The following is a 26,029-nucleotide window of genomic DNA, read 5'->3' as shown; positions in this document are numbered from 1 at the left end:
GTGTTGACTTTTACTGTTGGTTACCTTAACCATCTGTGTGGAAAATTTTTCCTTGGTTTTCTCCCTAGGATGTCCAAGGATCCAAAACCGTCCGGATTCAAGAAGTGTGACTCATGCTGTCAGAAGATGTCTCTGACAGATGGTCACACTTCTTGTGTTTATTGTCTGGGAGATGTTGACCTGCAGGACTCTTGCTCGATCTGTCATGCCTTCAGTCCAAGAGTCCTGCAGGAGCGCAAAAATAAATTGATTCTGAGGGGTATGCTTAAACCCCAAGATTCACTGGCGAAGGCTCAGCCGGTGAAATCTTCCAGGCCACCTAAACCGTCGGCTCCCAGTTCGGAGCCGTCGTTGGGTGAAGCCACACAATCCATTTTGGCTCCGGCTGGAACCGATGTCCCTCCCTACCAGTCGGCTCAGACACGATCTTCGGAGCCGGCTGAGAGTCGAAAGGGATCCAGGTCTCCTTCTTTGGAGTCGATACGTTCGGCTCCGAAGTCGCCCCTGCTCCAATCGGAGCGTAGTCATCGATCATCCCACTCTTCTCGGTCCTCTAGACTTTCGGACCATGACTTGGAAAGAGTGGTCAGTAGGCTGTTAAAATCGCAGGCCCTAGCCAAAATGTTGTCCAGCCCTCCTCATCAGGAGTCGGCTCCATCCACAGCTGTAGATATTCCTCCTCTGACTCTTCCTATGAGTTCGGAGCCGGAGTTCGTTGGGGTTCGAGTCATGGAACCGTCGGCGCTGATACCCTCTCTTTCGGTTCCGTCGTCGGCTCCGATCCCTTCCATGGAGGGATCAGGACGCCGATACTCCCTCGTCAGCTCCTAGGGGGAGAGTGGCATCGGACTGTCTGTACAAAGAACAAAGTTCCGGATGGTCACGCTTCAGTCCATTTTACCCTTTCTGGGTCAGGACAATTGGATGTGCTCCGTAGATCTTCAGGATGCGTACTACCACATCAAAATGGACAGACGCTCCTGAAGATTCCTTCGCTTCTGGCTGGGAGCCAGCCATTATCAGTTCAGAGCTCTGCCCTTTGGTCTCACCACAGCCCCCAGGGTGTTTACCAAATGTATGGCAGTAGTTACCGCTCACCTGAGACGGCAAGGATTCCAGGTGTTTCCATATCACGACGACTGGCTCCTCACTGCTACCACCAGACATCACCTGCTGCAAGCCAGGGACTGCACCATCGACACTTGCTCCAGGCTAGGTATCACAATAAATTTTGAAAAGTCTGCATTGTCGCCCTGTCAATCTATCACCTTTATAGGCGCAAATTTAAATACCAAGGACATGTTAGCGAGCCTCCCACCAGACAAGGGTGTTGGTGATTCATCAGCATGTCAAGATTTTATTAGCATGCAAAAGGATTCAAGCCAGGTTTGTCCTTCAAACGCTAGGTCTCATGGCAGCAGCGATCGTACTTGTCCCTCTAGCTTGGTTTCACATGAGGCTTCTCCAGTGGCTTCTTTTCACCCAATGGTCCTTCCAGCAACTTCCCATGTCTTACATGATTATGATCACTCAGGCATTCAAGAAGCATCTAGCGTGGTGGATGGTCTCCACATCAGTGCTCCACGGCAGACCATTTGTTCTCCCCCCTCCAGTGGCTACAGTGACCACGGATGCCTCCCTGATCGGGTGGGAGGGGGCATTATCAGGGCAGAACAGTCCAAGGCACCTGGCAACCTCACGAGTATCATCTGCACATAAATGTCTTTGAGATGAGGGCCATGCTCTTAGCGTTGCAGGCTCTTCAGGACTCTCTTCCTACCTGGACCATTGCAGTTCAAACGGACAATATGTCCGTCGTGTGGTACATCAACAAGCAGGGCGGAACCAGGTCCTACCCCCTATGTCGAGAAGCAGTCAGACTCTGGCAGTGGGTGATCTCTTCCCAACGGTTTCTGATTGCAATGCACATCCCTGGGAAGTCCAACGTCATAGCAGACAGACTGAGCAGAGCAATTCTCATGCTTCACGAGTGGTCTCTGAACCAGGTAGTTGCGGACCAAATCTTCCGCAGATGGGGCCAACCTTGCTGTGACCTTTTTGCAACTCCCTTCAACAGCAAGTGCAGCAATTTCTTCTCTCTACTTCCACTTCCCGGGCATTCCCCCAGAGACGCTCTAGTCCACGATTGGCCCCAGGGACTTCTTTATGCATTCCCTCCTTTCCCCCTCATACTGAAGCTAATTCAGAAGGCTACCGTTTTGGGTTGCAAAATGATCCTCATTGCTCCTTACTGGCCTTGACAAATATGGTTTACATTCCTGCATCGCTATCTTCTCGAACAGCCTTGGACTCTGGACCTAGTTCCAGACCTCCTGATTCATCAGTCGGGTGGGCTGCACCAATCCCTGCACTCTCTCCAGCTCACAGCGTGGTTGCTCCACTTCCAACCTTAGCCAGGCTCCCAGATATCTCCCCCTCTGTGCGTGAAATCCTTTTGTCATCACACAAGTCTATGACCAGAAAAGCTTACGCTAGTAAGTGGAAACATTTTTCTTCCTGGGCAGAGGCAAAAAGTATAGACCCCTTTTCAGCCCCCGTACACTCCATTTTGGAATTTCTCACAGAGTTCTTCCATGCTGGGTCCGCTTCCGCTACAATTAGAGTTCAGTTAGCTGCAATTTCAGATATTCACATTGGCCTGTCGGAAAACAATATCATGTCCCATAAGCTGTGTAAAGCCTTTCTCAAAGGAACCACTCTGCTCAGGCCCCCAGTGAGAGATCCAGCTTCGCTAAGTTTGCCCCCTTTCGAACCTGCAGCTTCTTGTTCACTGAAGTTCTTATCTTTGAAAACCCTTTTTCTGGTAGCTATTACTTCAGCCAGAAGAGTTTCATAGCTACAGGCTGTTTCTATCCGTCCCCCATACCTCGTGTTCCACAATGACAGGGCTGCTCTTAGGACTAATCCTTCCTTCCTTCCTAAGGTCTCTTCAGAGACTAACTTGAATCAGTCCATAGACCTTCCTGTGTTTTTCCCTAACCACTCCAACAGGGCGGAGTATAAGTTGCATCAGTTAGATGTTCACAGGCAACTACGCTTTTGTTTACATAGAACCAAAGACATTAGAAAATCTGATCAACTGTTCCTGTCTTATGCAGTAGGTAAACAAGGTTTTCCGGTCTCCAAGGTAACCTTATCCAGGTGGTTGTCATCTATCATCACGTTCATATACCAACTCAGGAATAAAAAATTACCAGTCAAACCAAAAGGTCACTCCACCAGAGCTTTAGCCACTTCGGTAGCTTTTCAGGCTAGGTTGCCCATGGAATCTATTTGTGCTGCGGCTACATGGGCCAACCCACATACTTTTATTTCGCATTACAAGTTGGATTTGGTTTCCAGGAGCAGAGCTGAATTTGGTTCCACTGTTCTGAAGTCTTTTCCAATGAGCCACCCAGGATTTTAGGTGCTAGGGACGCTGTCCCAACCAGCAAGAAAGAAGGCAAGATAGACAATTTAACATAAAGAAGTTATGTACCTACCATAACGTTCCATGTTAGTTGTTTTCTTCTCGCCTTCTTTCTTGTGTCCCACCTTCCGTCCCCTTATCCTAGTGGACCGAGAAGAGTTCCTTTTGATTTTGCACTGGCTGAGTCTTCTCTGGCTATTTCCTTCTGCTTAGTAGTCTCTCCAGTAGGATTTATGCATGCTAGGATAGTATTCAGTTATTATTATGTCGGCAGTTAGGCTTACCAAATGAGATCTGGGTATCTAGCGCCAGGCATCATGGGATATAGGGGGGCCTCGAGCCAGTAGGCAGCTCTCGAGCTTTTGAAGATGGCCTAGTCGGAGCCGAGGATCGGCTCTGAACCCAACCAGCAAGAAAGAAGGCAAGAAGAAGACAACTAACATGGAACATTATGGTAGGTACACAACTTCTTTTTTACAGATGTACACAAGTATATACACACACACACACACACACACACACACACACACACACACACACACACACACACACACACACACACACACACACACACACAGATGGGGGCTGGGCATCCATGTGCATTATATAATTGGCATCATCCTAATCACTGTCCTTTTTCTTGCTTTCTACATGTTACAAGTCTTTCACCATACTCATTATTGGCTCCACTGTAATGTTTGATCTGATATTGTTAATCCTCGTTCATTCCTTACGCATGGGTTTCGGTTCCGAGCTCGGAACTGAGCCAGTCAGTTTCCAAGCTTGCGTCAGCTTCAAACTCTCGAGCTAAACTCTTACCCACAGTCCCCCTCTCCCTGTTACCTCAGATTTCATTTGCCGCGTTGCCATTCGGTCGTGTCAAGCTACTTCTCTTGAGCTAAGTACATTCAATTGTTGTTTAATAGTTTTACAGATTACTTTTCTGTCAGGAAAGTTCATATTTTATTGTCTCTTACCCTATCGCATCTAGTGTTCAAAATTTCTTCAGTTTTTTCTGCTTCTTTCTTTACCACTTTTACTGTGAGGTATTCTGTCTTTACCATCATTGGTAATCCTTTTCTCTTTTCTCTTATACCTTCAGGTACTCTCTTGTACCATTGCTGGTACCTTCTCTATTAATTAATTTACTGTCATGGCAGATAAGAAAAGTAGTCCGGGGTTTAAGCGGTGTTCTGATTGTGGACACAAACTGCCTACTTCTGATGCACACTCTGTGTGTTTATTGTTTGGGAGCTTCCCATTTTGTTGACCCACCTTGTACTGTTTGTGAGAACATTTTTAATAGAACCTTGTTGGAAAGGAAAAACAAGCTGTTACTGAAGGGACTTCTAAAATCTCCCTTTTCAGAGGCTATTTCTGGGTCGGAGGCCTCAACCCCTCCTAGAGCCTATAAGAAAACTTTGGATGTTCCTACTAAGGCTAAATCTTTGAAGACCACAGGTGCAATAAACTGGTGTTTTAAGTGGATTCTTCATCTGTGGTCTTCAGTTTATCTTTTCATTTTGGGTCGTACAGTGTAAGGCTAAATCTTTGCCTTCGTCCCCGGCTGGGGACTCCCACCAAACAAAACCTAAAAAGGCTAAAGTTTTGGCTCCGGAGCTCTCTGTCAGCCCCAGTGCTTTTGGTGCCTAGACCTTCGGCACCGAGGCCTTCGGCTCCATTAGTGATTTTGGCTCTGTCTTCTCCTGCAGTCTACTATATATATGCACCGAGGAGCTCCTCGGTTCAGACCATTACCACTGTATCGGCACCGACCGTTCAGTTGGCACAGACCTTGACCGCGTCGGTTCCAAGATATTCATCAGAACAGATGCCTTTATTGTTGACTCCTGTCTTGTCGGTTCCAGCTTCGGCACCGACAACCACTTTGGCACCGATCCCTGTGTCGGTGCAGACCATGACCTCGGCACCGATGACTTCTTCGGTGCAGACAACAGTAGTCCAGTCTCTCTCGGCACCGTTGTCCTTGGTGCGGTCAGATGAGATAGGCACCGAGTCTGCCTCTTCTGTGGACAGGCCTGTCTCTCCCTCAGTCTCCGTGAGGTCCACTAGAAGCCTTTCCGAACATGATGTGTTGCATCTTGTGGACCAGTTTCTCTTGGCCAGAGGTATCCCACCCCTCAGGAACTATCCTTCCTTGGGAGGTGATCACCCATCTTCAAAGACCCCGTCTTATTCTCCTCCTTCATTGCCTTTGAAGTCCATGGATATAGCACAGTCTTCCCCTTCTGCGGTTCCCTTTATGAATCTCACTTAGGAACCACAGTTGCCTTTGTGGCAGGAAAGTTTTGCTATGACCCAGGATGTCAGTTGTGACACGAATAGTTTGTTTCTCCACAGCCATCCGGGGACTCCGGGTCGGCAGGCTGAGCCACTTAGGGGAGGGGTGACCCCTGTCCTGGACATGCACTCCTCTTCGAGTGGACCAGCCTTCCAACTGATGGAGAAGGCTTTCGCTGCTGCTGGTGATTCCGGACCGTCTATACCTCCGCCCTCCTCTGGTACACTGGTTTCACAAGTCACACCTAGCGGACACCGGGTGCAGGGGCTGCAGGACATATTCCCTCAGGAATCCCCTTTTCCGGTGTCGTCTCCAGTTCCTCCCACTCAGGAGATCCACCAGAAAAGTTTGTGTAAGAGGAAGCACATGGACTCCACAGAGGAGTCCCTCACTGAAGACACAGATTTCGATGAGGGGGAAGGATCCCCTCGATCACCCTCTGAGGTATCCTTTGGTGATATCCTCGAAATCCTGAAACAGAGAGGTAACTGGCAGACCTCTAATCCGACCTCTGAGGAATCTGTGTTCCTGCAGGCCTTTTGCGGCCGGCCCCCTACCTCCTGGGTTACTCCACCTGCCGATGAACTTGTCCGGCTCATCGTGCAGCATGCTTGGAAGGCTTCTGATACCATCGAAGCTATTCCCCGGAGGCCAGATAAGATCTTGTCCCCTCCTGCTTCGGATCCCCATTGGTCCAAAGGTCTTCCTGTGGATGCTTTGGTGGTGGCAGCTGCAACAAAAAAGGATCTGGCAGAAGAAGAAAGCCAGACTGTCCTTCCGCCTAACAAAGAGTCCCCGGCCCTGGACAGGTTAAGGAAGCACACCTTTGCTTCAGCGACCTTTGCTATCAGGTCCCTGAATTATAAGGCACATTTTACCAGGTTTCAGAGGGATCTGGTGTCTGAGTTCTCTGAAACCTTGGCTGGTGCCTTGTCTGATGAGGTCCGTGACAAAGTGGCCTCTCAGCTGGTCACCATTGAATCTATATATAATTCCTCTATGCGACTGATATCTCACACATCAGAAGGAGCAGCTAGAGCAGCGGGTTCAGCTGCGGTCTTGAGATGACACACCTGGATGCACTTGTGCAACTTCACGGAACCCTTTAAGTCTTCCTTTCTTAATGCCCCCATTGAGGCCTCCTCGTTGTTTGGGCCCAAAGTTAAAAGCACACTGGCCAGATGTGAACAGGACGGTAAGATCCTTTCTGCATTAGGTGTCCGTTATTCTTCCCCTCAACGTGCTTTCTCCTGAAACCAAAGAGTGGGAAGATATGGTTCAAGAAATCTCAGGGTCCTTTCCATGACACACAGGCTGAGTTCCCCCCAGAGGTAGAGGGGGAAACTCACAGGGAAGACGCTCCTTTTGGGGCAGAGGGGGCCTGTGTAACCAGGGTTCCAGGGATTCTTTCCCTGGTCAATCCTACCAGCGCTACTGAAGAGTGGCCCAACTTCTTTCCTATGGAGGTGGTTGGGAGACGTTTCTCCTTGTACCCTTCTGCCTGGCTAACCATCACCACCGATTCTTGGGTACAAAGGATTATAACCAGAGGTTATCATATCCCCTTCGATCTTTATCCCATCCCTTCAAAAAATCTGCCTGACGTTCCACCCAGTCAAAGGGAAGAAGCAGCACTAGAGATAGTAAAGCTGCTAAGAAAAAGAGTCATCCAGATAGTCCCTCCAGACCAGATAGGATCCGGATTCTACTCAAGACTATTTTTGGTGCCAAAGAAAACCGGGGACTGGCGACCAATTTTGGATCTCAGTGTATTGAACAAGTTTGTGAGAGTACAAAAATTCCGGATGGTCACAATACAGTCTATCCTCCTGCTTTTGGAAAAAGACGATTGGATGTGCTCTATAGATCTTCAAGATGTGTACTACCACATAAAGGTGGACAGGCCATCAAGAAGATTTCTGCGCTTCCGTGCGGGAGCCAGTCACTACCAGTTCAGGGAACTGACCTTCGGACTCTCTACAGCCCCCAGAGTGTTCACAAAGTGCATGGCAGTTGTCACAGCTCACTTGCTACTTCAAGGATTCCAGGTGTTTCCATACCTAGACAACTCATTTCTGCCCCCACCAGACATCTACTGGAAAAAGCCCTGGCATGCTCTCTCCTCGCTGCTCAAAGGCTAGGCATAACCATAAACTGGCAAAAATCCAATCTCACCCCATCTCAGTCGACAGAATTCATAGGGGTTATCTTGGACACAAAAAACTGCAGAGCTGCTATTCCAGAGCACATAATTCTAAGGATAAAGCAACAACTAATTCCAATCCTTTCAAAGGAAAAATCCACGGCTCACTCGGTTCTACAGCTTTTGGGTTCTATGGCAGCCTCCATCACCATTGTTCCCCTGGCCAGGTTTCACATGAGGCTTCTACAATGGCTACTGCTCACCCAATGGTATCCTTTTCAGCATCCTGTTTCAGCCATGATTCGAGTAACCCACAGGTGCAAGCAGGATTTAAATTGGTGGATGACGCACAATCTCTCACAATGGTCTCGCCCCTTCTCCCCCCAGCAACCCAAGGCCACAGTGACCCCAGACACCTCCCTGATGGGGTGAGGGGGCTATGTCAGGGACAAACAGTCCAAGGCACTTGGTCCGAACTGGAGGCCCATCTGCATATAAATGTTCTAGAGCTGAGGGCGGTGCTTCTGGCGTTGCAAGCATTCCATCCCCTGCTGCCGTCTGGGACAATTGCGATTCAGTCAGACAACATGGCGGTGGTCTGGTACGTCAACAAGCAAGTTGGAACCAAATCTTACCCCCTTTGTCGAGAGGCCATGAGGATATGGCAATGGGCGATGGCTACCAACCATTTTCTTCTAGCAATGCATATTCCCGGGAGGTCCAACGTGATAGCAGACAGACTCAGCAGGTGCATTCTTCAACCTCACGAGTGGTCCCTGAATCCCTTGATAGTGACGGAGATCTTCCACCGCTGGGGCCGTCCTTGCTGCGACCTCTTTGCATCCCCAACCAACTACAAATGCAGCAACTACTTCACCCTGATTCCCCCTCCGGGACAGTCACCCAGGGACGCTCTAGTCCACGACTGGCCCTCGGGTCTTCTTTACACATTTCCACCCTTTCCCCTTATTCCCCAGTTTCTGAAGAAAGCCCGTTGGTTGAAGAGCAAGGTGATCCTCATAGCACCATACTGGCCTCGACAGATTTGGTTCCCCTTCCTTTGGCCTCACCTACTAGATCAACCATGGATTCTCCATCCAACCCCGGAGTTTCTCACATCCACAGAACCTGATTCATCCCAACTTGAACAGCCTGAAGCTCACGGCTTGGCTACTCCATTTCCCTTGATTGCCAGGCAGAATGATCTTTCTTTACCAGTATGTGATATTCTCATTGCTTCTCTTAAGTCTTCCACTACAATTACTTATCTGAGCAAGTGGAAAAGATTTACCTGTTGGCTGAAAGATAAACAAGTAGACCCCTTTTCAGCAGCAGTGTCGATAATACTAGACTATCTGGCTGACCTGTTTCAATCGGGTCTATCGGCCTTCACCATTAGAGTTCATTTGGCTGCAATTTCTAATTTTCATGAGGGTGTCCAAGATTCCTCTCTTATGTCCCATAAATTGTGCAAGACATTCATAAAAGGTGTGAATCATCTGAAGCCACCTTTTAAGAGAACCTATTCAACCATGGGATTTATCATTAGTTCTACAAGCTCTGACAATGTCAACTTTCGAACCAGCCTCTTCTTGCGACCTCAATGGAAAACCTTGTTTTTGGTCGCTATTACTTCTGCCAGACATCTTTCTGAGCTTCAAGCTTTATGTATCAAGAGTCCATACTTTATTTTTCAAAGAGATAAAGTGTCTGTAAGAACTAATCCGTCATTTCTGCACCTAAAGTGATCTCTGAAATGTCCATTAATCAAGCCATTGAATTGCCAGTTTTCTTTCCCAATCATTCAAACAGAGGAGAGTATTGCCTACGTACCCTAGATATACACAGGCAAATCCATTTTTACTTAAACAGGACTAAACCTTTTTGTAAATCTGACCAGTTATTTTTGGCCTTTTCTGGACGTAGATTTGGATCTTCTGTTGCTAAGGTCACATTAGCTAGATGGTTGAAGGACTGTGTGACCTTTATTTATACACAACATAATATCTCGTTGCCTACTACCATGAAAGCTCATTCAACAAGGTCGGTGGCAACTTCTGCTGCCTTCCATGCCAGAGCTTATTTACATGATATCTGTGCAGCTGCAACTTGGGCTACGCCTCATACCTTCATCAATCATTACAAATTGGATTTGGCTTCCAGGGGAAGAGCATCTTTCGGTTCTATAGTGCTCAGGAATGTCCTTCCATGAGATCCTGCCAGGAATAGAGGTAGCTGGGGACACTCCCATGCATTAGGAATGAACGAGGATTAACAATATCAGATAAAGAAGTTATGTCTTGCCATAACGTTCCATCTGTATTGTTGACTCTCGTTCAGTCATTACGACCCTCCCTCCTTCCCCCTCCTGTGGTTTCTAGTGGATCTCACCATCCGGTTCTCTTAGATTATTTGACCAGAGGTAGCCTCTACCTTCTTTGACTTGCAAACTCAATCTGAGGTAGCAGGGAGAGGGGGATTGTGGGCAAGAGTTTAGCTCAAGAGTTTGAAGCTGACGCGTGCTTGGAAAATGGTCGGCTCGATTCCGAGCTCGGAACCGATACCCATGCGTAATGATTGAATGAGGATCAACAATACAGATGGAACCTTATGGTAAGACATGACTTCTTTTTCCATTCCAAAATTTGTAGGTTTAGTATGTTTTCATACTATCTTAGGACAACGGAAGTGATGCAGATATCATTATCAACCTGCCCTTTTCTTTTGTGAAGCCATTAAATATTCACTTGCTGATTTCTAGTTATTTAGAGAACACTAACATTGTGCAGTATGGGTGCATACAATTTGTTATTCATAATAAAGTTAACATAATAGAGTTAAGCATTATTAATGTGTATGTTTTAGTAAATGTTTAATGTTTTACTTATTCATTGTCACTCCTTGGCTCTGCATTGTACATGCAGTCTTTATGGCAGTATTTTTTTTCTTTGTATTGCTATGTGCATTTATTACTTGCCGTTATCTTTGCCAGTGTAACCTGGGTGGACCAGTTCACATTCCTGGTTAACAAATCATAAATAAATACAAAATAGAAAAAAAGGTGGGGTGTGAACATGACAGAAATAGTTAAGGAGCTAGTAAGGCAAGTTTTCATTCTACATTATTCATTAGAGAGAAAAAAAAAACTTCCAACTGAAGGCATTGGGAAGTAGCAGACAGAATTCAGAGTAATTTCCTATAGTAGTTGTCATCCGTGCATGATACGGCAAGGATCATTTACTGCAGTGAGAGTTTACACATCTTAGAATGAGAGTGTGGGAGAAGGTCTGTCAATTCTTTTAGAACTACATAAGAATCCCTGTACAAAAGCCTGGTATTTACCTACTTTTTTTGCTGAAAGTAGCTAACAGCTATTTATAGCATAGAATAAGCTCTGACCGACACTTAAATGAAGTTCAGTCAAGGAAATGTAGAAGTAGCTCAGTTAAAGAAGGAGTGTTAGATGACGGTGCTTCACAGTCCTGCCATTCTGTCTTAATAGTGTGAGAAAACACCACCATTTCCATATGTCTAGCATGATTCGTATAAAAAAGACTTGAAATGTATTCTGGGAAGAATGAATGAAAGCGAGAAAACAAGATCACATTGCCAAGGCAGGCCCCATCAGCCACCAGTTTGTGGGAAATGGATTACAATTGTAAAAGAAGCACTCTGAGTGATTTTGAGGCAGTAAAATAGCTCAGAAAGCAAGGATACAATGACAAAACATGTTTTTGAGTTCTAGGGTGGAGGTTTTCCTTTAAAGGACAGAAAAAAAGAGAGCTATGTACACATATTTATCATGTTCAGGGCACCAAGTAAAGTCATAGGTCAAAAGCTACTGACATACAAGTAAAAAAATAAGTAGATGATGTTTCACATCATGGCACTTAAGTAAATTCTGGCAATACTCTGGGCCATGTGGCTTGCTGCAGGATATAAATCATAAAATGAATATGTGTGAAAGCAAAGAGAGAACATGTTCATGAAGAGTCAGTCTATGACAACTATATGTAGAATGCTATATGCAGGAGCATAATGATATCCATCACAACTGTGATGATTTATGTACTGGTTTAGGAAGCCTGCCTAGAGAATATCAAATGTAGATTTATACCCTGATGTTATGCCAATACACATTAGGATGCTTGTCAGGACAGTATTGCAGACAGGTATACCCTGATGGTATGCCAATAATACATGCACCCAGAAAAGTACAAGCAGTTCCCAAGAGTTGAAGTGAGCAGAAATAAAGTAAGAGGAAAGCTTACATTTCCCTAAAACTCAGTCTAAGTCACCATCCATTCATCCACAGCCTAATTTTCCCATTTTTCACATGAGGTCAGGGTATCACTTTAAAGGTGGCAATCATCTAGAGCCATTGTTCACACCTCTGAGTAGCTAGCTGTAATGGGTGAATAATACAGATCCTCATCTTTCCCACTGCTGCAGTAGTCCTTAGGCTATATGGGTTATGTCTTGCCTAAGACACAGCAACCATCCAGCTTCCTAAAGCTCTGGCTGCCTCCCTCACTTTCAACTGCTGATTGGTCATCCCTAAGCAGAGAAAATCAGAGTGGAAAACTTCAGTACTTTCTTACTGTCTTGTGAAGAAGCAGTTTAGAGGCTTCACAAATAGCTCCTATGTGGCAGGTAGGTCCCCTTTGAGGAGCCCTTCCTCAGAGAAAATTTAATTATTTATTATATACTTTTACTATATATATATATATATATATATATATATATATATATATATATATATATATATTTATGAATATAGATGCAGATATTAGATATTTAGATATAGATATAAATGTTGTGTTTTTATTTTGAAAGTAGGATGTGGTCCCTTTAAAAAAACTCGGTATTTCTTTATTGCATTTTTTTCCCTGTCTGAGGCTGCTGTTTTTAGCTTCGGCTTTTATGGGAACTTTATTTATGAAGAACTGTTGCTTATGTAAACTGCAGGACTTGCAGTGCTTGTGTTCCCACTGTATCAACATACCTGCAGTTTTTTTCTTTCAGATTAATTTTATTTCTAAGGGGTTTCTGATAGGATTTTAGTGTGCTGCCTTTGTATTAGTGTGTTTTTGGGACTTGTATGAGAGGGAAGTGTAAGTGTGCTGCTTATGTAAACTGTTTGATAATTTACTTTCCAAGTGATTCGTTACAATGATTTTAATTGGATCTGAAGCATCCTCCATGATAAAAGCATGGATATTTATTCTGCTTCTGCTGATCTGTATTCCAAAGTTCGTAGAAAGAATAAAATGCTTAGCATACAGCTCTTGCCAAGTCCATGGACTCTATATTCATGTCAGTCAATGGTGGGTGACACAGTAAGGGCTGTCAGTTGTTCCCTCAGGCCACTTACCTCTCTGGCTTACCCTGGTGTAGTCCTTTGGCCACCACTAACTGGAGATCAGCCACATCCTCTTCAGCCATTCCAGTTTCTGATACAGACGTGGGAGAACCATCTTTCATGGGGCACAGAGATTTTCTTGGCAATGCTGCTGGATGTGTCAGAAAAAAAAGAGTCGTCTTTAGGGGAGAATATTCCTTCACCAAGTCGGTCTTTTCAGATCTCTGTAATGAAAAAAAAAAAACAAAAATATAAACATGGTTATGCAGCACAAAAGGTATCTAAGAAAAGAGGAGCGTCTTACCTCAGCAGAGAAATTGTTACAGGCAGTCATTCCTGCTACCGTGTACACAGTCCTTGTTAAGCAGGTCAGTCAAAATATTCCACAGGAAAACATGTCAGATGATTCTGACAAAGACAGGTCATTGTCTTAGGCAGATTCTGTTGCTCAAATCTTGGGAGATAATGAATTTTGGTCTTCACGTCTCCCTTTAGAGGTGTTCTCTGTTTCTCATTTTACTTTTACTGCCAGGATGGATGAGTTTTTTTTTTTTTTTTAATGGGAACAGATAAATGTCCCCCTTGAACTGAGGAGATATGATATGGTGTCTCATTTTGTACTTATTCCTCTTCTAGTGCCAGTCTTTGAGAAGGTAGATAATGCTGTCTGTAACAACCCTTATTTTTTTTTCCAAACACATTTATTGAATTATCACTTGTGACACAGGCAAATTTACATTCATATAAAAGTAATCAAACTATATTAACATAACAAACAATGTTAAGTTGTCTATCTCGCTTTCATTCTTGCTGGTTGGGTTTGGAGCTGATCCTCGGCTCTGACTCAGCCATCTTCTAAAGCTCGAGAGCAACAAACCGGCTCGAGGCCTCCCCATATCCCATGATGCCTGGCGCTAGATACCCAGATCTCGTTTGCCGCTTCTGCTGCGAGGTTGCTCTACTGGCTCAGGTTGTATAAAACTTCTATATTGTCTTTTTTCTGTCACAATTTAGTAAATATTTAGAGTAGAATTATCGTTTAGTTATTTCCCTTATATTGTATAAGTTTTTGTAGGTGAATCCTTGTCTTTTCTCTTCAGAAACTCGTTTTACTTAGAGAGTTTCCCCACCCCCTTCTACTTCTCCCTTTTTCCTCTAAGGTTTTCCGTTTAAGTTAGAGGATAACCTTATCTCTAGGTGTCCGTTTGAGTTAGAGGATAACCTTTTTCTTCTCTATCTACTTCTTAAAAAAAAAAAAAAAAAATCTTTTCTTATTATCACTGTTACTTAGTTTGGCTATACTTATTACAGTTGTTGGTGTACTGTCAGTTCTGGTAACTTCTAGTGTATTGTTGTTGTATTAGTACCTTAACCTTTGTGTGAGTGTGTTTTTTTCCTTTGGGCTTGCCTGTCATTATGTCCAAGGATCCTAAGCCGTCCGGATTCAAGAAGAGTGACTCATGCTGTCAGATGTCTCTGACAGATGGTCACACTTCTTATGTTTATTGTCTGGGCGCCGTGCACCTGCAGGACTCTTGCTCCATTTGCCATGCGTTCAGTCCAAGAGTCCTGCAGGAGCGCAAAAATAAATTGATCCTTAAGAGGTTTACTTAAACCTCAAGATTCACCGGCTAAGGCTCAGCCTGTGAAATCTTCCAGGGCACCTAAACCGTCGGCTCCCAGTTCGAAGCCGTCTTTGGGTGAATCTGTACCTTCCTTTTCGGCTCCGGCTGGAACTGATGCTCCTCCCTCCCAGTCGGCTCCGATAAATTCTTTGGAGCCTTGTGAGAGTCGAAAAAGGTCCAGGTCTCCCTCTCTGGAATCAATACGCTCGGCTCCGAGATCACCTCTGCTCCAATCGGAGAGTAGTCATCGCTCATCCAACTCTTCTCGGTCCTCAAGACTTTTGGACCATGACTTGGAAAACGTGGTCAGCAGACTGCTAAAATCGCAGGCCCTGGCTAAAATGTTGTCCAGCCCCCCTCACCAGGGGTCGGCTCCATCCACATCTGCAGATATTCCTCCTCCGACTCAACCCTTGAGCTCAGAGCCGGAGTTCGGGGGGTTCGAGTCGTGGAACTGTCGGCTCCGATACCTGCTCCTTCGATTCCGTCGTCGGCTCCAATCACTCCCATGGTTCCGTCCTTGGAGGGATCTGGGTGCCGGGACTCCCTTGTCAGCTCCGAGGAGGCAAGTGTCATCGGATCCTTGTCCGACCCCACTCTCCCCCTCGGAGCCTTGGCTCAAGTGAGTTCGGCTCCCACATCGGCCTCGGAGCCTTCCCCCTCGGTGCGGAGGGGGATTCTGATTTCTTCTGAACCGGATCCCTCTCTCCATTTTGATCGGGATGCCTTCGAGGTGATGAGGAGTGTTCTGGTCCCTGAGCCAGTGCCACAATCGACCCCCTCGGCTCCTCTCCCTATGGTGCCTGCGTCAGCCTCTGCCTCTCTTCCAGACCCCAAGCATGGGGATCCAGCACCCCAGGACACCCCTTTGGGTGTATCTTCCTCTTCTGAGGCCTCCCGTGATCATTCAAAGGCGCCACCTCGTAAGAGGAAATGCAAGAGGAAGCATGTTGACTCCCCTGAGTCTGTCACATCAGATACCGACTTAGAGGATTTGGAAGGGTCCCTGAGGTCCCCCTCTGAAGATATCTCCTTCTCAGACATCCTTGAAATGTTTAGACAGAGGGGGAACTGGACTGCCCTAAGCCCTTCCGAGGATGAGTCGGTATTCCTGGATGCGTTTGGATCCCGACCTTCCACCTCCTAGGTGTCTCCACCTTTCGACCCACTGATGTCTGTGGTGGCTCGGAAGGCATGGTCAGCTCCAGACACAGTGGAACCAACCCCAAGAAGACCAGCAAAATTCATTACTGCATCACAGGACAAGCAATTTTTGACAAAAGGTGTCCCGTTGATGCCATGGTTGTAGCGGCGGCCACGAAGAAGGAGTTGGCTGAAACTTCTTCATCTGTTCATCCCCCTAACAAGGAGTCTAGGACGATAGACAGATTTGGGAAGCGGATGTTTTCCTCAGCGACTTTTACCATGAAGTCTCTGAATTACTTGTGCCACTTTACCCGTCTACAGAGGCATCTCCTTAAAGAGCTTGGAGATACCCTTCAAGATCCATCAGCTGAGGGGGCCCAGGCCAAGGTTGCCTCCCAGCTGGCGACTCTTAATTCAGTGGTTAACTCCTCCATGAGGCTCATTTCTTGTGCAGCCGATGGGGCGAGTAGAGCCGCAGGCACAGGCGTTGCTGTGAAGAGACACGCTTGGATGCAGCTTTGTAACTTTGTGGAACCTTTCAGAGAGTCTTTCACCAACACCCCCTTTGATGGTTCCTCTCTCTTTGGAGCTCAGGTGAAGGACACCCTTACCAGGTGTGAACAGGAAGGCAAGACTCTCTCTGCTGTAGGGGTCCATTTTTGCACTCCTTCCAGACCATATCCCAAGGGTCAGAAGAGTGGAAAGATGTGGTTCCGGAAATCCCAAGGATCCTTGCCTGACACACGTGGTGAGTTTCCCCCCAGGGGCAGAGAAGGGAACAATAACAGACACCGCCCTCGTGGCAGAGGGGGTCCGCAAAATCAGGGCAGCAGTGAATCTTTCTCTGACAAGCCCTTCCAGCATCCCTGAAGGGTTGCCTGGCTGTCCACCTCTGGAGGCAGTCGGGGGAAGATTATCGCTGTACCCAAGAGCCTGGCAAGACATAACACAAGACAAATGGGTACAGTCTGTTATATCCGGAGGTTACAAAATTCCCTTCGTTCGCGCACCATTCTTGCCGAACAAGTCCCTTCCAGATGTTCCACCCAATCTAAGGGATCAAGCAGTTCAGGAAGTTGCAAAACTGCTAAGAAAAAGGGCCATCCAGCAAGTCCCAGCAGACCAGCAAGGATCCGGAATTTACTCAAGGTTCTTTTTGGTACCAAAAAAGACAGGGGACTGGAGACCCATTTTGGATCTCAGCAGACTAAACAGGTCTGTACAAAGGACCAAGTTTCGGATGGTCACGCTACAGTCCATTTTACCCTTCCTGGGTCAGGACAATTGGATGTGCTCCATAGATCTTCAGGATGCGTACTACCACCTCAAAATGGACAGGTGCTCCAGAAGATTCCTGCACTTCCGGCTGGGAGCCAGCCATTATCAGTTCAGAGCATTGCTCTTTGGTCTCACCACAGCCCCCAGGGTGTTCACCAAATGTATGGCAGTAGTTACCGCTCATCTGAGATGGCAAGGATTCCAGGTGTTTCCGTATTTAGATGACTGGCTCCTCACTGCTACCACCAGGCATCATCATCTGCAAGCCAGAGACTATACCATACAGACGTGTTTCAGACTAGGTATCACTATAAATTTCGAAAAATCTGCTTTTTCGCCTTGTCAGTCTATCACCTTTGTAGGCGCCAACTTAAATACAAAAGACAGGGCAGCCAGCCTTCCAACAGACAGGGTGTTAGTCATTCGGCAGCATGTCCAGGTCTTGTTAGGTTGCAAGAGAATTCAAGCCAGGTTCGTACTTCAAACCCTGGGTCTCATGGCAGCGGCAATCATACTCATCCCTCTGGCCCGTTTCCACATGAGGATTCTCCAATGGCTCCTTTTCACCCAATGGTCCTTTCAGCAGCTTCCCATGTCTCACATGATTATCATTACAGAAACATGCAAAAAGCACCTTGCATGGTGGATGGTCTCCCCATCAGTACCCCTGGGCAGACCATTTGTACTTCCCCCTCCAGTTGCTACGGTAACCACGGATGCCTCCCTGATCGGGTGGGGGGGCATTATCAGGGCAGAACAGTCCAAGGCACTTGGCAACCTCAGGAGTTCCATCTGCACATAAACGTCTTAGAGATGAGAGCCGTGCTTTTAGCGTTGCAAGCTCTTCAGGACTCTCTTCCTACCGGGACAGTTGCAATTCAAATGGACAATATGTCAGTTGTATGGGTACATCAACAAGCAGGGCGGAACCAGGTCCTACCCCCTATGTCGAGAAGCACTCGGACTCTGGCAGTGGGTGATCTCTTCCCAACGGTTTCTGACTGCAACGCATATCCCTGGGAAATCCAACGTCATAGCAGACAGGCTGAGCAGAGCCATTCTGATGCCTCACAAGTGGTCTCTGAATCAAGTAGTGGCAGACCAAATCTTCCGCAAATGGGGCCAACCTTGCTGCGACCTCTTTGCCACCCCCTTCAACAGCAAGTGCAGCAACAACTTCTCTCTCCTTCCACATCCGGAGTATTCCCCCAGAGACGCTCTAGTCCACGATTGGCCTCAGGGACTTCTATATGCATTTCCCCCATTTTCTCTAATTCCCAAGCTGATACAGAAAGCTACTGTATTGGGTTGCAAAATGATCCTCATTGCCCTGTACTGGCCTCGACAAATATGGTTTCCATTCCTGCACCATTACCTTATCGAGCAGCCTTGGACTCTGGAACCAATTCCAGAACTTCTGATCCATCAATCGGGCAGGCTGCATCACTCCCTACAATCTCTCAAGTTCACAGCTTGGTTGCTCCACTTCCAACCCTAGCCAGGCTTCCGGATATCTCCCAATCAGTGCGTGAAATCATTTTATCATCGCACAAGTGTACCACTAGAAAAACTTACGCTAGTTAGTGGAAATGTTTTTCTTCCTGGGCAGAGGCTAAGAATATAGATCCTTTTTCAGCCCCTGTTCACCACATCTTGGAATTCCTCGCGGAGCTTTTTCATGCTGGCTCCACTTCGGCTACAATTAGAATGCAGTTAGCCGCAATTTCAAATTTTCACATTGGCCTTTCAGAAAGTAGTATAATGTCTCATAAGCTTTGTAAGGCCTTCCTCAAAGGAACCACTGTGCTCAGTCCCCCGGTTAGAGATCCTCCACCCCCGTGGGATCTGAATTTGATTCTAGCCTCTCTAATTTTGCCCCCTTAGAACAGGCAGCTTCTTGTTCGTTGAAGTTTTTATCGTGGAAAACACTTTTTCTGGTAGCAATCACTTCAGCCAGACGAGTTTCCGAGCTGCAGGCTCTTTGTACACGTCCCCCCTACCTAGTGTTCCACAAAGACAGGGTTGCTTTTAGGACTAATCCATCCTTCCTTCCTAAGGTCTCTTCTGAGAGCAACTTGAATCAGTCCATTGACCTTACTGTGTTTTTTCCCAACCATTACAACAGGGCGGAATATAAGTTACATCAGTTAGATGTTCACAGACAACTGCGTTTTTATTTGCACAGGACTAAGGCCTTCAGAAAATCGGATCAGCTTTTCCTCTCTTATGCAGAGGGCAAACAAGGTATACCAGTATCAAAAGTAACTTTATCCAGTATCTATCAGCTGAGGAATAAACAATTGCCTGTTAAACCAAAAGGGCACTCCACCAGAGCATTAGCCACTTCGGTTGCTTTTCAGGCTAGGTTGCCCATGGAACCTGTTTGTGCAGCAGCTACGTGGGCAAACCCTCATACTTTCATCTCGCATTATAAGTTGGACGTGATTTCCAGGAGCAGAGCTGATTTTGGTTCCACTGTTCTGAAGAGTCTGTTCCATTGAACCACCCAGGATATTAGGTGCTAGGGACGCTGTCCCAACCAGCAAGAATGAAGGCGAGATAGACAACTTAACATATAGAAGTTATGTACCTACCATAACGTTCCATGTTAGTTGTCTCCTCTCGCCTTCTTTCTTGCACGCCCCCCTCCATCCCCCTGTCCTACTAGACCGAGAAGAGTTTTCTCTATAATATTGCTCAGGCTGAGCCTTCTCTGGCTATCCCACTCTACCTAGTGGTCTTTATAGTTAGGCTTATGTATGATAAGGATAGGATTCCTTCATTATTTTGTCTGTTGTTAGTCTTACCAAACGAGATCTCGGCATCTAGCACCAGGCATCATGGGATATGGGGAGGCCTCGAGCCAGTTTGTAGCTCTCAAACTTTAGAAGATGGCCGAGTCGGAGCCGAGGATCGGCTCCGAACCCAACCAGCAAGAAAGAAGGCGAGAGGAGACAACTAACATGGAACGTTATGGTAGGTACATAACTTCTTTTTATACTTCACATATGTTGCTATACGCATGTAACCAAAGCAATATTACATAAATTATTCAATTCCTGCTTTTTTTAAACAAAAAACATGTTTATTAAACTATCACTTACTACATAGGTGATCATACATTTATATAAATGAAAACCAAACCACACTGACACAATCCCAGTTGCAAGCATTTTACATTACAAACCATTCTGACACACACCCAGTTGCAAACATTATACATCACTTGTAATCTACTCAATTTTTCTTACTCAAACATTACATAGCTCATTTGTTCTGCCACCTTTTAAACCTCATTCCTCCCTTGTATGTAGTGATGTCCTTCAAGGATGCATCTGCAGTCCTTACAAATGGGGTTGTCCTGTCGTCAGGCAGCCCTTCGGTCGGCCGGATTCCAAAGTCTGGGTCTGGCTTCGGCTGGTGTCGCACTTCACCCGACGTCATTGCGGCAGTTCTTCGGGTATAAAGGCATTATTCCTCCCTTGTATATAGTGTTCCTACAATTCCCATTTTTTTCTTATGTAGTTTGCTCCTACCCCTTTCTAAATATCTAAATTCCAGTTGTTTTACCTCTGTTACTATATTCACTACTTCCAGTATAGTTCTTAAACTTCATTCCCCAGTAGAGCAGATGGGGCTATACAGTGTTTTGCAAACAAATAAGCACTTGTTTTCTCTCACTAGAACTAACCCAGCAGCTGCCTTGACAACTATGCCAGCAGATGGAATACTTCAGGGGTCATCCGGCCCTTCCTCTGTGCATATAGATGGGAATATTTTGGACAGATTTGGTAAAACAATTTTTTATTCTTCTGCTGTTGCTTCAGTGTATAAAAATCATAACTATTTGACCCACATTTGGATGTTTCTTCTTTTCTGTGTAGACAGTTTGAGAAATTTACCTATCACTCTTCCCACTTAAGGTAGTGCCTATCTCAGTGTCATTATTTCCAGCATGTCTTAAATATCTAAACATGCTTTAAGAACTGTGCATGATTGTACAGATACTGTGCCTTAGATCTCTGCTTCTGCTGTTTTTTTTTTTTTTTTGAGGAAGAATGCCTGGTTATGTAATCAAAACTTTTTGGGAGGAGATGAAGATTGACATTTTGAATTTAACAATTTGATGACAGTGGGAAATTAATTCAGGGAGTTTCTAAGGTTTTTCAGCCCCCCTCCCCCATATGACTCTCTCAAAATCCTGTTTCATGCCTAAGAAACAAGACAGACACTCTCTGCTTCTTCATGTCAAACAGGGAAACAATAAGAAGTGGCAGGAGGGGAACAAGAAGAAACAAGTATCATTTACAGAAAAGGTACAGTCTGCAACTTCAGAATGACTATGCCACCATTCTTCATCACTTTCCATTCCCTCTTCCCCCTATCTGTGTAAATCTGCCGCAACAAATGACTCTGTAAATTCCTGTTTTCAACAGATTGTGGCAGACTAATGGGTGTTAAAGGTGGTTCATGAGTGATGCAGTTGGCATTGGATCCAAAATTCTCCTTTCAGGGGGAGTTCCAACCCAACCCTCCAAAACAGAATTTTTTCCTTAGGTTCCTCAGCACTTCTTCATCCTGGGAGTCATAGGACCATTGCCATTAAATCAAAGGGAAAGACTTGTTTTCCATATTATTTCTGGCAAACCTCTCAACTGTACAGATTTCCGCAGAATGTCCAGATTTTTTACTCATATTTTTGGTCCTTTATTCATAAAATTGTGTTTTTTTGGCAAATCATTGACAAATCACTAAAGACTGAAGTTAGAAAATAGAGACATTTGAATTTCAGACTTCATTATCTTCAAAAATGCATGCTAATGCAAAACGTGTTATTTTACCAATTTTCTAAGTTTGTAAGAGCAATATTTAAAAAGTGCCCCTATTTTTGGGCCTTTGTCCCACTTTTATTTATGGCTTTGTCCACTTCAGAGGCTATTATTTATAATTCCCCAGAGAGGTTTTATGGTAACATTAGACCTAAAAGGTGCATAGCATCTCATTCCTGTTGCCAGAGGCTTCACAAAATGTCTCAGGTTTACTGTCTCTGGGTCACACTGTCAGTTCTGTGCATTAATCTTTGGGTTATATAATGCTACAAGGGTTTTACAAAGTGTGTAGCTCCTGCCATAGCTCATTGCAGACTGAATGGCACTTATATTTTAATTTGTTTGCAAAGATAAGTCAGTTGTCCAGAATCTTGTCAAGTCCTCCAAAATCTAATTATGATGCAAAAATCACCTCCCTACCGCAGGATAATCGCAAGGCATTCTTTAACTACGTCCAGAATCTAAAAGGGAATACCCAGCTATGCACTAAACTGGTTGCTTATGGCACCACCCGTACTCAGCTGAAGGTAACAGCCAACCTGTTAGGTGACAGATTTGGAGCAAACTTCACCTCACACCCCCCCCCAACCCTGACCCCTGCAGTCATCACCCAAAGTGTATCTGCTACCATTCCTCAGCCTATAATCTCAAGACTGCAGGTCATCCCGGTGCTCTCCAAGGCCAAAAACATGGCATCAGTGGGACCAGACAACATTCCAGGTTGCCTTTTAAACAACTTAAAAACATGACCTAGCAGACTGACTTGGATCACTGTTTAACCACTGCCTGCAAACTAGCTATGTTCCATCAGAATGGAGGACAGCAACAGTAATCCCTTTGCACAAAGGGGGACCATCAACCAACCCTGGGAATTATCGGCCCATTAGCTTGACTAGCCTTATCTGCAAGGCCATGGAAAGAGTCATTGTGGACTTTATTAAGAAAGACATAAGTAATCTCCAAACTATGGACCCAACCCAGTTTGGATTCGTTAAAGGTAGAGCATGCCTGTTAAACATGTTTGCCGTCTTTGAGAAAGTCACTAAGGCCCTGGACGAGGGAAAGACGGTGCATGCCACGTATCTTGACCTAGCTAATGCATTTGACACAATTCCCCATGCAGGTATTATAGAGAAACTTTCCCAATTGAGAATTAACCCCTTCATTACCAAATGAGTAACCAACTGTCTCACTGACAGGACACGGTGTCAAAGTGGGTGACTTCACCTCTAGCAAAAGACCAGCCACCAGTGGTGTACCACAGAGTTCTGTGCTGGGTCCCCTCCTGTTCGGAATTTATTTCTTAGAAGTCCAGGCAAACTTGGGCAGTCTGTGGCTGACCAAGTTTCCTGATGATTGCAAATTGGGAACAATCATTTAGTCCCCGGTGATAATATTTTGCAGACAGGGTTAACACAGACAAACGATTGGTGCGAAAACCTTGGGTTAAAGCTAAATGCCAAAAAATGCATTATTATTTAATTTGGGAAAGCTGATATCCCTGCTAATTATATTATAGAGAGCACCCTCCCTAAGTATAGACCCAGTGGTACTTGGTCTGGGTACTCAGGTTGATAGCAGTCTGAACATTGATCATCACATATCCACAGTAGTAAGGAAATCCTTCTGTGTAACACATCTTATAAGTAAAAGGATTGCGTCTAGTTCTAAGGATGTTATAATTCCATTATACTCGCCCCTCATCAGACCATTGATTGAGTGCAATGTTCCCTTTTGCATGTACATTACCACAAACCTGCAACAATTGCACCACAAATGTTTCTCACCAAGAAATTACAGGGTACACAAAGCAAGTTTTGCATGGAAAGACTGAAAGCCCTGTCACTATTCTATCTCCTACAGGTTGCTAAGGGGGTGACTTGTGTCTAGCTTACAGGGCAGTCTCTGATCCAGCTCTGATGGAAATGCTACACATTTGTAAATCAAACTGCAGGAGGGTCATTCGCTTTAGGGATCATAACCTAGCCTCTGACATGAACAGGTCATGCTGGAGAGATAGGTACATCTCCCAGAGACTGTCACTTGTATAGAACAAACTTCCAATTTACGTGAAACAGATCCCCTCCCTGACCCTCTTCAGAAGCAACCTAGATCAATGGATGGGAGATTGCAGATTCATTCCTGGGGTGGTGCCCATGTCCCTGCTGGACAGAGGAAGTTGGCATTAACTACCATAGACCCTTACCTTTATGAACTTCACCTAACCTACTAACAGTTGGGACAACTCAGGATAAATATGGCTAGACTTGTAAGTGCTCTAGGGCCATTAGCGTAGTAACTTCTTATGAACCTATGTTGAGTCTTAACATTGGTTTAATTTTTTTCTGACCAATCTGGAATTCAAGATAAACTTGCAGAAATCCTCCATGCCCCATTCACACATGTTATTTCTAGAATGCTTTCTAGATACTCTGCTACAAAAGGTCTTTTTGATGCATGAGAAGGTGGATTGCTATCTGTACACCTTCCTGACTTTCTCAACTGAATCTCGGACTTCAGCCAGAGAGTTTCTCAGGATTATGGGGTTCATGGCACCTGTGATTTGCATGAGTCCTCTTGCCAGGTTATACATGAGAAAGATTCAGTGGTATTTAATAAACACATGGACCCAACAGTTGCATTCTGTAGATTTTCAGATACCAATCTTGGGCTTTGTAAATAAGGAACTGCAGTGGTGGAGACTACAAATACAAGCAAATGTTGGTCTTCCTCCATTTCTCCTCAACCTCCAAGTCAATCAGCAACTACAGATGCCTCAGACTTTGCTTGGGGGGCAGTTTCCATGGAAGTAAAGGTGCAGTGCCTCTGGCATTCTTCAGACAGGCCAAAGCGCATAAATATAAAAGAGATATTGGTTGTGATCTATGTATTTAAATCTTTTCACCTGTGGTCCTCAGGACCTCTCCAGGTGGTGACAGACAACACCACAATGAAGTCATACATCTACAAGGAAAAGGTTACAAGCATGTACCCTTTAGGCATGCTAGCCATGATAGGTTGGAAGTTAGCTCTTCAGCAATTGTTAACTCTCCAAGCATCTTACTTTTTGTCAGAGTAAAACTTACTGGCAGACAAAATGAGCAGGACCAGGACAATCTTTCACAAATTGAAACTGAATGAATAGATCTTGCTGGAATTGATCCAGTTGTGAGGAACACCTCAAGTAAATTGTTTGCCTCCTTTAAATCAGATGTCTTTTCTTTTCCTTATAAGGGAATGCTCCTTTATGCATTTCCACCTTTTCCACAGAGATCCAGGGTAATTCTGAAGTGTCAGAAGAACTCTTCAGAAATGATTGTGTTGACCCCCCTTTTGGCCCAGGCAACTTTGGTTCTCCCTTCTTAAAGAACTGGCCAAGGGCATTTACAACAAGCTTTTGAAAAAAGTGGACATACTCACACAAAACAGAAGCTTGATCCACCCCAGTATCTAACATTTTAAATTCATTGACACAATAATTCTATTCTGATGCCTTTTAGGCACCTCAGAGGATGTTCAGTGAGTACTAAAAGTGTCAAGAAATCTTGCTACAAAAATTATCATCAAGTGGAAGAATTTCTCTAGTTGGTGCCTGGCTGATAACCAGGACACTGTCAGGGATTATGAACCAGTGGTGCTCAAATATTTGTGTGAATTATTAGCCTCTGGCCTTTCATTCTCCTTTATCAAGGTACATCTTATGGCTATTTCAGCATTTCTGCCCGTGGACCCTTTACTTTGTTCAATGTTTTTAGTAAAACAGTTTCTGAAAGAGTGTTACACCTGAGACCACCACACAAACAGAGATTGCTCCTTCCTGGGATCTTAACTTTGTGCTGGAAAAGTTGACCACATCTCTATTTCAACCTGCATATCCGGTCGAGTTAAAGTACATTACATGTAAAATTGTTCTT

The 26,029-nt window shown here is 45.2% G+C and overlaps 1 protein-coding gene across 1 annotated transcript in view; it reads left to right on the top strand.

Moving 5' to 3' along the window:
* The window catches only part of PIBF1 (progesterone immunomodulatory binding factor 1), a 2,608,929-nt gene that overhangs the window by 1,907,843 nt on the left and 675,057 nt on the right, over positions 1–26,029 (top strand). The window lies entirely within an intron of this gene.

This window comes from Protopterus annectens, chromosome 5.part0 (assembly GCF_019279795.1).
Source record: "Protopterus annectens isolate FY-2018-M chromosome 5.part0, PAN1.0, whole genome shotgun sequence".
Taxonomy (NCBI): Eukaryota; Metazoa; Chordata; order Ceratodontiformes; family Protopteridae; genus Protopterus; species Protopterus annectens.
The sequence above is the reverse complement of the archived record's forward strand: the minus strand, read 5'-3'. Positions and strand labels throughout refer to the sequence as shown.